Below are 13210 nucleotides of genomic sequence, written 5' to 3'. Positions count from 1 at the left end.
AGGAGTGGCGTAAGTGGTCGAGTGGCGCCGGCCCAGCCTTATTATATTGGCCCAAATGGCCTGGAAGTTCCGCTAAGACGGTCCATTCCTTAGGAGTCCAGTGTTCGGTTGACAAGTAAATCCGACAGGTTCGCTTCTACATGTAGAAAATGGTGGGATTGTACTACTGCGACTGATCATCGTAAGTGGTCTTCCTGGCGCGACAAACTCCCGTAATGAGTTCATCATCCAATTGGATATTTCTGCAACACTACCCAGAGCACTTCGATAGAAAGGCTACGATTGGGCGATTGTTAGGTGTTGGCAGGGTCGAGTTTTCAAAATGATGTTTGCATCAAATGAAGTATCTCGTAACTTCATTTTATTTTGATGATATTTTAGAGATTGATTCTATACAAGTTTTGTCTTGTAGCTTAATCTATGGGATGAACTAATTATAACTTGAACGGTGGTAGTTCAAGTAGTATTCGGAAAAGATATAAGTATATTGGAGTATCTTGTAACTTCATCTTTTAAACTTATATCTAGTAAATGATTATCTTATACATGATAAAGATTTTTAGAAAAACGTTGAGACAAGATTAGATATATGAGATCACCTTGCAACGATATTTTTATACAGTTATAAAATGGAACTCTGTGTATATTATATATGGCAGAGGATTTCAAAGATTTTGAAAAGTATATAAGTATATATACTGAATATTTTGCGACTTCGTCGCGTTAATATATCAACTTGGTTCATTTCTTCTTGACCAAGACTTTCATGAGTACTATGAGAATGCTCATATATTGTAAATCATTATACATATTATTTTGGTGGGCTTGTTCCTCACCCTTGCTTTCTTCTTTCATCACACAACATCAGATAGACAAGATGAACAGGACCAAGCTCCCAATTCGCGAGCGAATAGGAAATGTTCCGCAGTTTCCTATAGGCGTTGATGTCACTGTAGCTGAGGTAGGAACTACCAATAGGCTAGGCTTTCAACTTTTGATGTACCAGATTATGTATATTTATGAATTGTAATAATGGCAAAGAAATGTAAATTTATTCAGATGCCCTTTTGAGGTGTAATGGCTTATAATTGCGGAATAAAATGACTTGTGTTATTTTTTGAGTATTCATCTCTGAGACTATAACTTGCGGTGTGTGTGTTTTTTGTGGGGTCAGAGTATAGAGTAGTTGATTATTTATTAAGATTGGGTGTTATTAAGGGAAATGGAACTCGTGACAACCCGGATCCCCGACCCCGGATTTGGGGGTGTTACAGAAGTGGTATCAGAGCTAAGCGTTATAAACCTCAGAGATGATGTGACGTTAAGATAATAAGAACTCTTGCCAAGTTCATAGTCAGGCTACCTAACGTAGTACTGACAGTTAAAACCCTTATGGGAACCCTTATAAATATCGTGATAGGAGCGTAGTTCGTTATCGTATATGGTAGCGGGACTCCGAACCCTGAGGTTGAGGAGCCACAACGCGATGATGTTTTATTAGTTATTGGAGATCAGAGTGTGGATCCGATAGAGCGTCCTAACACGGGCCCGGATGATGTTCCTATTGAGGATGTAGCGGTTGAGGATGTTGTCCGAGAAGGGATTATAGCTGAGAAGGATCCCGTGAAGGATCTTGACAAGAATGAATAAAGGACCACTGAGGAATTGATGACCATGGTTAGGGCAACTACCAGAGGTAGGATTGGCCGGTCACTACCAGAGGTTCGTTCAAGTTTGTAAAGATAGTAGCCCCTTTAACGCGGCTTACTCATAAGACTGAGAAGTTTGAATGGATAGAGAAATACGAGAACAACTTTTAAGAACTGAAGCAAAGATTGGTGACGGCCCCTATGGTGGTATTGCCGGATGGAAAAGAAGGTTTTGTGATCTGTAGTGACGCTTCACATAAGGAATTAAGGTGCTTCTTATACAGCACATCAAGGTAATCGTGTACGCGTCAAGACAATTAAGGGAATATAAAATTCGATATCCCCACCCATGAGCTTGGGCTCGTGGCAATATTTTTGCCCTAAAGATTTGAGGCACTACTTGTATGGAGAGAAGTGCGAGATTTACACAAGCCATAAGTGCTCTAGTGCATTTTCATGTAGAAAGAGCTCAACATACACCAGAGGAGGCAGTTAGAGCTAATCAAGAATATTGATTGGGAGATTCTTTATCATTCGGGGAAAGCCAATGTAGTGGCTGATGCCCTTAGTAAAAAAGGAGAAACTCAAGATGATAATGTCTTTGGGAGAGTTTATGAGAGATTTTGAGAAAATGAAAATAGAAGTGAAGGTAACCGGAGCCGGTACTGAAAAGATGTTTGAGATTGCAATAGAGTCCGAATTATCGGAAAAGAACATATTGTGCCAGAAAAAGTGATGAATGAAGGCAGAGAGCCAACAATTAGATAAACGATTAATACCGAGAAAGATGATAAGGGAATAATGAGGTATTCCTACAGAATTTGGGTTCCAAATGTTCAAGAGCTTAAAGATGAGATCTTAGATGAAAGCTAGTTTGAGGAATAAGATTTAGAGCAAAACCTGAACGTGATAGTCAGGGAGGTTGACATCAAGATAGAAGGAACCCATAACATAATGAAGTGGAAAACAAGGATTTTTAATGTATAAGATAACCCCGATTATGGGAGAAGGTTGGAACATTTCATACTGAGAAAATAGAAGTTGAACAAGATAGGGAGAATCAGGATGGTACTCCTATTGGGCAATTCATGGACCTGCCTAAACAGAACTTAGACTATTATCCCCAACCACCACCCTGAGGAAACAATGCGGCGAGAAATTCTTTCAGGATCTTTAAGTCGCTAAGCTCTTAGAGTTCCAAGGAACAAGCTGACCCAGTCGAGGCAAGAGCCTGGCTAAAGGAAAAATAGGAATCATTTGAGATTCTAAATGATGGACGAATCACAAAAGACTGTTTTTGTCACTTACCCTCCTAAGAGAGAGTCCACCCGTTGGTGAAAGGCCAAGGAAGGCACGGAGCCAGAGGTTATAATAAACTGATTAAAGTTCAGTCAATTGTTTTCAGGAAAGTACTTCCCAAGGGTATGGAGATAGTGTATAAGCTTTAGAGCCAGAACAAAGGCAGACGAGTATGATGAATTATGAATCTAAGTTGTAAAAGTTGTCAAGATTCGTTCTGAGGACACGAATCCAGAATGACGGGATGTTTGAAATCAATATTTATGTTGTGTTGGTTCATGAAATGATTGTAAGAGAAAGGAAAATAAAGGGAGACTGAAGTAGAAAGAAATAAAAAGGCAATACAGTTTGAGGAATGATAAGGGAGTTGGGTATGAGGAAACCCTAAATACTCGTAACAATAGAAATAGAAAATTATGTGATCGTCAGGATGAGGGTGATTCACCATGAGTTAAAGTTGATGATTGAAGGAATAAGAGATACATATATTTTATCCCCTTTAAGTTGGGAAGATTCGAGGAAACCTTGAGATAGTTCGAAGGATGAATAATGAGACGCGGATAGGTGGAAGAGACAAGAAAGTAAGAAATTAGGAAATTGGATGAAGGAAGTAACCTTAAAAAAAATGGAAAATATATGTAACACCTGTGACTTGATAACCAAAAGGGAGACACCAAGTACAAAAGATATCCCAACATTGAGATGACTTTCGAGATAAACAACAAAAGTAAATAAGGATTTATTAAGAAGAAGTTCACGTTGAACACGACCAATATCTTCTAGAACATCCATGTGATCATTAACAAATCAGGAAAGAAAAGCAGATAACCATTGTTATCTTTTGGAGGCCATATGGATTGACCTCAATTTGAATAAGGATGCTATTATGAAATTAGGTAGAGACTATCGAGGTGGGAATGATTGAAATAAGACACCCTTATCAGGGATACATGACTTGATTTATCTATGGAAGGATGCAAGTACTTTGTAAAAGGTGGAATTAAGGATGGAACCTCGATAACTTGAGATGAACCATAGAGGAATGCATATAGGATGGAATTTCACCCTTAATAGGGATATTATGAGTTTGGGTAATACGGAATGAAGGATTAAGGCAACAGCAACCTTTAAAGATCAGTAGAATTTTTTTTCAGAAGTACACAGACAATGGTTATAATATTAGTAAATGGTATTTTGATATGCCATGTATCTAAGGAATACAGGAGGAACGATTCAAGGATAACCTTAGAGGTTTTACAAGGAAAAAGGTAATATTCAAAGTTCTCAAGAATAGAAATTTTGATAAAGGAAATGTGACGTAATTATAATAATGCCAGGTGGGGCACGTGTTGAACCATAAGAAAGTATAGATCGACCCAATGAGGGTCGAGATTGGTGAAAACAAGGACCCAAGATAAGAGACGTCCTAAGTATGATCGAGAGTCAGTCGTGGCAATGTTCACATCTAAAGACTAAGGCAATGACTTATGGAAAAAAATGGTGATTTTTTTTTCTCACCAGGACTTAAGAAAAGCATTTTCACATAAGCAGTGATTGAAATGAGGTAGAAAGTTTATTTGGAAGTGGTTAAAAAATGACATTTATTGTATGGAAATTTTACTATCAGGAAAGGTCAAAGAGGTGGCCGACACTTTAAGTGTAAGAGGACAATTATAAGCACACGTGCAAGCGGAATACAGTGATGATGGTTAAAGCCGTGTAGGTTGTATTATGGTTTGAAAGATTGACATTCCTTCTGATGACTGTGGAATACCCAATCGTAATAGTAGTTTGGTAAAGGTTTAATTTGTGTAATCGCCATGAGCGGGCTATCTATCTTAGAAGGTACTATCTTGAGAATAAGCCTGGACCATGTTTCAAAAGGACTAAACGAACCTTTGAGTTAAGTCTTCTATCGAAGGCATATGATTAAGAATGGTATTAACCTGCTATCGTTGCTTTGATTGAAACTCTTCTGCAATTTTATCTGCTTCATGTCATGTATGTACATTAGGATCTAGAATGTTCTTCATGAATCATGAATGGTAATTATGTTACCTCCTCAGAAGAATCCGATACGGCAGGTATGGACTCCGTATGGTTAGCTATTAAGACTTCATGGAAAACAAACGACTACAGTAGGTCAACGGTGGACCATAGTAATGCAGGAATGATTCTACGAGTAATCAGCCGATTACTTACAACCGTGAGTTTTGTATTGGAATGGATGTTGAGATTGAGTACCACTAATCGTGTCATGTTGACGTATAAGTTATCTTTGATAGAAAAACTAGGTCGATTATTTACCTATTGAATATTTATTCCTTCTTATCAATAGAGAGTCGTATTACTATACGAGGAAGGTTGCAGTGCAAGCATAGGATTCTAGTAACAATGATGTCTAGAATGAGATCCCATATTCGATTTTCGATGTCGAGGGAGTTTTAAAGGTGATTGAGTATAAGCTGAAGGAAGAGCATGGGTCCATAGAATGATGGACGGAATAGCAAAAATATTTAGGCATGTGAAATGCGATGCTATTATAATTGATGTTGATTTATATACATATACATTTTGTTCTCCTATGATAAACCTCTATAGTTCAGAGGTAGATTTCAAGCCAGATATTTTGTGGCAGAATATTTTATATATATATAATTCTCTTCAAATCATTCTTCTCTCCTTTTCATTTTGTATAAGCTGAGAAGAACAACCCTTCTAGAAGGGGAGGTATTGCTGAATGACTATCTATCTGTGTGATAGAAGCCTAGTAGGATACCATCTATTGTTTAATTGCTTGTCAAGTACTAAAGGCTGGCCACCTTCTGTACTAACTATGCAATAGAACAAGTGTTCATGATCATAGTGATCTCTCAATAAATTCTTTTACTTCTATATGAAGGACCAAGCTTTCAAAGATGGAGGCAGCTAGAAAGGAAGTGGTACCAAGTATGGTGGTATTCCGATTCTAACGCGTTAGTGATACTAAGGTTGACGTGGTTATTAAAAGGTTATAGAATGCTAACGAGCAAAAGTATAACCAGTATAATATTAGGAACGGAAGGTAGTAGCGATTATGAACTGGAAAAGAGTTGGTATTGAGAAGCAAAACCTATAGCGCAAAAAGCTATAATAAGAGTCTGTACAATAGACTTGGAAGAATTTGGAATGATCACTTAACGCGGATGAGTTTTCTTACGATAATAGATCTTATGTCAGGTATCAAGATGTCGCCTTATGAGATCCTTGAGGGAAGACAATGTCGATCTCCCTTATGTTAGGATGAAGTTGTAGAGCGCAAGATGCTCGGACCCGCAGTAGTCCAAAGGACCAGGGATGTAATAGATCTAATCAGAGGATGGCTGGTAGTAGCCCAAGATGGACATAAGAAGTATGCTGATTTGACAATGAAAGGACAAAGAGAATAAAGGAGGGAACCTTGTATTGTTAAAAGTATTCCCTTAAAAAGGAATTGATGAGGGTTGGAAAGAAAGGAAAGTTTAAGTTCACGAATTGTTGGACCCTTGAATATATTAAGACATATTGGGAAGTTAGAATATGAGCTATCCCTACCCCCGAACATGTAGCAAGTCATAACGTGTTTCACGTATCAATGTTAAGGAAGTGTAATTCGGATGATAGATAAATAGGGGCATATGAGCGCATAGACATGCAACCAGACGTAACCTATATGGAGCAACCAGAAAGGGTTATAGACTAAAAAAGGGACAAGTGCTTAGGAGAAGAGTTATCAAACTAGTCAGAATTTGATGGTAAAACCACAATTTGGGAAAATTACGTAAGAGTTAGAAAGTGTAATGCTAAGAAAGTATCCCTACTCATTTTCTATCTGATTCCGGGACGGAATCTTTTTAAGGAGGGGAGACTGTAATAACCCCAATTTTTGGAATTTTTGAAACCCTTATGAATAGTGTTTTGCTGATTATGCTGAATAAGAAAACTTTTCATGCCACACTATGTAGGGGTTCTTTTATTGATCTTCTGGGATATTATTAGTACTCTATGTGGTATATAAGTGTATGTAAAGATCGTCAGAATCCAAATCCGAACACTTTGATTTTTTCCCGAAAATCTACCAGATATCGAAAGAATTGAGTATAAGGTAACAGGATAAAAAGGATTTAAATTCAAAGATTTTAATAGAGGATCATAAAAGGAATATAATGTATTGAGAAAGGTTAAGGGAACCTAAGTAATAAGATCCCGGGTATGATCCCTCAAACGATAAACGAAAACGAAAGTTAAGCGAACCGTATAACAGATCAGCGGTCATTAGCCAAATAATTAAAAGCTAATCAAAGAGATTAGTGGGGATGATGTCATCAAACCAATGAGAAGAGGACAAATGAGGGAGGGTGACATCACATGGTGACATAAGCATGACCAAGCAAGTGTGTTGTTGGTTGAATTAGAACCACACAAAAATTACAATGGTAAAAAGGTAACAAAACAAATCAAAAGGTCAACCAACCAAGCCAACACTTCATTTTCACCAAAAACACAAATTGTTTTCACCATTCTTCATATTTGCTCACGGCTTTTCTTCTTTTCCAAAGAAAGAAAAATCAAAAACCTAGTTCCAAGCTTTGTTAAATTGCAAGGTATTTATCTAAGACTCCTTATGCATAGTTATGGATATCCTATAAGTTTGAGCTCCTAAATTCTTCACAATCTCTTCCTAAAAATCATGGAAGAAGATGGTGAATAGTGTTTTTCAAGAACTAAATTTTTTGTTCTTGAAGTTTTGTTTAGTTTAAGCTTGGATAAGGACTTTAAGGGTGATTCCAAGCCATTCTCTTGATTCTCCACTCTCCAAGGAAGGTATAACCCCTCCAAACCCTAACTTTATTTGAGTAATTAGGTTTGGTTTTGTTGATTTTAATTCATGGGAGGCTTGCTTGTTGTGAATGTAGAGATTAGTTAGTTTTGTGAAGTTTTGGAGTGGTAATTCTTGGATTGTTGATTAATGAACTTAAGTATAGTTAAATTCAAGTTTAAGAATAAGTATAAATTGTTAATGTTGAGTTGTTGGGGCTGTTATGATGTAGTATTGATGGAGTTTTGATTGGGTTGTAATTGTGGATTGATTGTGGGTTGAATTGGAGTGTTTTAAATTTGGGTAATCGTGTAAACATAGCCGTCGTAATGTCCAATTTACTTTAAGCTGTTTTTGTTCTTAACATTAGGACCCGTGAACTCACTGCTAGGTTTTGACCATTGCCATGATTAGATAGTTCATGTTACGAGCTTCGTTTTGATATGTAGTTCGTTTGATTCCAATGTACGGTTTAGGAGAAACGACCGTTTTAAGTAACGGCGTTTTGCGACCGAACCATTACCCCTCACCTTACTTTGAAACCTTGGTTAAGGACCTTAAATGACTAATTGGGGTATGAAACATTTATGTAAAGTGGATTAGACAGTTGGTAAGGTACTCGCGAAAGAATCGCCTTAAAACTCATAATGGTTAAATTATTAAAAATGGTGGAGCCGAGGGTACTCGAGCGACTTAAGAGATTCATTAAGCGCAAAGCGAGCGTTAGAGTCTAAATTGGTTAAAGTATAGATTTATAAGTGACTTTGGTTTAATTCCAACTTATATGTTGTTTATAGGTTACCAGACTCGTCCCAAGCCATTTATAACCCCCAGTCGCTCAGGCAAGTTTTCTATCCGTTATACTGTTGTTGTGATGTATACATTTGTACATGCATTATCTTGTGATAGATGCATAATGGTTATTTAGCAAATTCTTGCGATATATTGTAGCATGTGATATGGTATATATGCATGCCTGTTTCGTATTCTTGATACATATATCTGTTGATTCAGTTGATAATACCTATGCTAGAGATAAGCGGTAATTTGCATATACCCTTAGTATAGGGGACCCAAAGGTGAACTTTTTCTAAAACCGGGAGTCGAGGCTCCCGAGTATAATATATATATATTATTTATATATATATGAATAGTTTTCAAAACTATGAATCGAATAAGGTTTATTCGATAACTTTATTTTATTATTGAATATTATCTTGAATATTCATTCGAGGGCTTATGACCCCGTTTATTTTATTATTGAATATTATTTTGAATATTCATTCAAGGGCTTATGACCCCGTTTATTTTATTATTGAATATTATTTTGAATATTCATTCGAGTGCTTATGACTCCGTTTATTTTATTAATGAATATTATTTTGGATATTCATTCGAGGACTTATGACTCCGATTATTTACTAAATAATATTCTTTATTTTATTAAGAATAATGTGTCGATAATCAAACTTACTTTTGATTATTCAAATAAAGATATTACTTTCATATAAGTATATCTTTGCTTATTTAATGTTCATTCCAAGTATAAGTTTTACAACTTCTACTTCAATTATTTTTATAAAGATTATTCTTTATGGAAATATTATTTAAATAATAATATTCAGATATTTTCTAATATATTGGGACTGATTTATTTTACTAAATCAGCATCACTCCAAACATTCTTAAATATGTTTTCGAGTTTTCAAAATGATTTTAAAGGTTAGGGCGGATCCCAAAACTCATTTTTATATTTAAGATCTTCCTTTCAAAGGGGATTTAAATATTCACTCAAAACCTGAGGGATCCGGCTCTGTGGTATGTTTTATATTCGCAACAAGGTTGCTATTTTGATAAAAGAGTTTTTGATTACTTACCCAATACTCGGGAAGTAAAATACTTGGAACAAGTTAATCCATTAACAGGCATCGCCTGGGAAATATCAGTGAGTTTTCCTTTCCAACTGGATACGACTTCTTGGTGGAGCCGTATCAACAAGTTTCTACTTGGGGAAAGTGGGGACGAGCTTTATGTTTCAGAGTCATGGATTTCATCTGAACTAGGAGTGGTGTAAGTGGTCGAGTGGCGCCGGCCCAGCCTTATTATATTGGCCCAAATGGCCTGGAAGTTCCGCTAAGACGGTCCATTCCTTAGGAGTCCAGTGTTCGGTTGACAAGTAAATCCGATAGGTTCTCCTCTACATGTAGAAAATGGTGGGGTTGTACTACTGCGACTGATCATCGTAAGTGGTCTTCCTGGCGCGACAAACTCCCGTAATGAGTTCATCATCCAGTTGGATATTTCTGCCACACTACCCAGAGCACTTCGATAGAAAGGCTACAATTGGGCGATTGTTGGGTGTTGGCAGGGTCGAGTTTTCAAAATGATGTTTGCATCAAATGAAGTATCTCGTAACTTCATTTTATTTTGATGATATTTTAAAGATTGATTCTATACAAGTTTTGTCTTGTAGCTTAATCTATGGGATGAAATAATTATAACTTGAACGGTGGTAGTTCAAGTAGTATTCGGAAAAGATATAAGTATATTGGAGTATCTTGTAACTTCATCTTTTAAACTTATATCTAGTAAATGATTATCTTATACATGATAAAGATTTTTAGAAAAACGTTGAGACAAGGTTAGATATATGAGATCACCTTTGAACGATATTTTTATACAGTTATAAACTGAAACTCTGTGTATATTTTACATGGCAGAGAATTTCAAAGATTTTGAAAAGTATATAAGTATATATACTGAATATTTTGCGACTTCGTCGCGTTAAGATATCAACTTGGTTCATTTCTTCTTGACCAAGACTTTCATGAGTACTATGAGAATGCTCATATATTGTAAATCATTATACATATTATTTTGGTGGGCTTGTTGCTCACCCTTGCTTTCGTCTTTCATCACATAACATCAGATAGACAAGATGAACAGAACCAAGCTCCCAATTCGCGAGCGGATAGGAAACGTTCCGCAGTTTCCTATAGGCGTTGATGTCGCTGTAGCTGAGGTAGGAACTACCAATAGGCTAGGCTTTCAACTTTTGATGTACCAGATTATGTATATTTATGAATTGTAATAATGGCAAAGAAATGTAAATTTATTCAGAAACCTTTTTGAGGTGTAATGGCTTATAATTGTGGAATAAAATGACTTGTGTTATTTTTTGGGTATTCATCTCTGAGACTATAACTTATGGTGTGTGTGTTTATTGTGGGGTCACATTACAGAGTAGTTGATTATTTATTAAGATTGGGTGTTATTAAGGGAAATGGAACTCGTGACAACCCGGATCCCCGACCCCGGATTTGGGGGTATTACATATTGATACAATGAAAAGTTAACATCATGAACATGCTATATGACATCCTTTAACCACCTCTTGGTACCCCTTGTTAGGGCGAAAACACGCGCTAATATTCACGCAAGTATACGCGTTCGCAAGTAATATAGAATACTTTCTAGTTCGTTCCCACTGAGACTCAGACTAATTATGTTCAATTAAACTCACTCACCAATGTATGATTACTTCTCAATGTTAAGACAATAACACTTAGATTTAAGTAACTAATTATTAACTACAATTAACTAATAAAATTAACCACTTAATCAACACTTTGAATTAACAATATTAAAACACTCATGAGATCACAACTTCATTACTACTTCCTTCAATAGTCATTGTTATTACCCTTAACATGCAAAAGTGATGATATTAATCGAATAACACGAAACTGATAAAAGCCAACTTTCATTGTACTAATACCATTCTACCAAACATCCACAATTAAGATAGAAGTTGAATAGGCATCTATTATGTTGAGTCCCTATATATCTACAGAAATTGACAACATAATGATTTAAGAACAAGTTATTCCTTTTGATTCTATTATGTTGAGTCCCTATATTACTTGCGAACGCGTATACTTGCGTGTATTTTTAGCGCGTGTTTCTGCCCTAACAAGTTTTTGGCGCCGCTGCCGGGGACTTGACGTATTTGTTTAGTTTATATACTTACCATCATTGGTCATTAGGACTCAGTGATTAGGACGTAGTTGTTACTTATTATTTCTGGTTGTGTTTCAGGTACTTAAGCGAGCGTTTATGCAAACTCGTTCTCGTACTCGCAAGAGGACTTTAGATACAGCTGAGGAGACATACGAAGTTCTTGATATTCTGGAGAAGATAGATTTTGAAGATTCAGATTCAGGAACTGAGCAGAAAGAACCAGTAATCATGGGTGATCGTATTGTTCAGGCTGATCCAACTCTTATGGACTTTTCTCGGCCTAAAATTGATGATATTCAGTCAAGCATTCTTCATCCGGCTATTCAAGCTAACACCTTTGAAATCAAGCCGGGCACTATTCAGATGGTGCAGAATTCTGTTTCTTTTGGAGGAGCTGTGCCTGAAGACCCCAACATGCACATAAGGAATTTCGTCGAGATCTGCAGCACTTTCAAGTATAATGGCATGACTGATGAGGCTATCAAGCTGAGGCTTTTCCCATTCTCACTGAGGGACAAAGCTAAGGACTGGTTACATTCTGAACCAGGTGGGTCTATCACTACTTGGCAAGATCTTGCGCAAAAGTTTCTGGTGAAGTTTTATCCGATGGCAAAGACTGCTGTTATGAGGAGTGCTCTTACTCAGTTTGCGCAACAACCTACAGAATCTATGTGCGAAGCTTGAGAACGCTACAAGGAAATGTTGAGAAAGTGTCCACATCATGGAATGCCCGATTGGATGGTGATCACTGGTTTCTATAATGGTTTGGGGGCCCAATCTCGGCCCATGCTCGATGCAGCAGCTGGAGGCGCCTTATGGGCCAAAAGCTATACTGAGGCTTATAATCTTATCGAGACTATGGTTGTAAATGAGCATCAAAACCCAACTCAGAGGATGATGCCTGGGAAGGTAGCAGGTATTCTGGAAGTTGATGCAGCCACCGCTATTGCAGCACAGCTCCAGGCGCTGTCGATGAAGGTTGATTCTCTAGCTACATATAGAGTTAATCAAATAGCTATGGTCTGCGAGCTTTGTGCAGGTTCTCATGCTACAGATCAGTGTTCTCTTGTCAATAAATCTATTCAGTATGTGAATAATTATCAGCGACAACAGCAGCCTGTGCCAGCTACTTATCATCCTAACAACAGAATTCATCCAAATTTCAGCTGGGGTAATAATCAGAATGCTATTCAGCCACCATATCAACAAGGTGTGAGTAAACAGTTTAATCCAACTGGATTCCAGCAACCACAGCAGTATGCTCAAAGGCAATCATATCCTCAACAGGGAAGTGCAGCTGCACCTACTAGTGCTGATTTTGAGGAACTTAAGCTGTTATGCAAGAGTCAGGCGGTTTCTATCAAGACCTTGGAAAATCAAATCGGTCAAATAGCCAATGTAGTGC

At 37.0% G+C, this 13210-nt stretch overlaps 1 non-coding gene across 1 annotated transcript; it reads right to left on the bottom strand.

The window, feature by feature from the left end:
* Positions 1-12426: 12426 nt before the first annotated feature.
* LOC141675835 (small nucleolar RNA R71) lies at positions 12427-12533 on the bottom strand. Its single transcript, XR_012556466.1, has one exon. It is a non-coding gene; the product is annotated as a small nucleolar RNA R71 (small nucleolar RNA).
* Between the last annotated feature and the right edge of the window lie 677 nt (positions 12534-13210).

This window comes from Apium graveolens, chromosome 7 (assembly GCF_009905375.1).
Source record: "Apium graveolens cultivar Ventura chromosome 7, ASM990537v1, whole genome shotgun sequence".
NCBI lineage: Eukaryota > Viridiplantae > Streptophyta > Magnoliopsida > Apiales > Apiaceae > Apium > Apium graveolens.
This window is presented reverse-complemented; position numbering and strand designations above follow the sequence as displayed.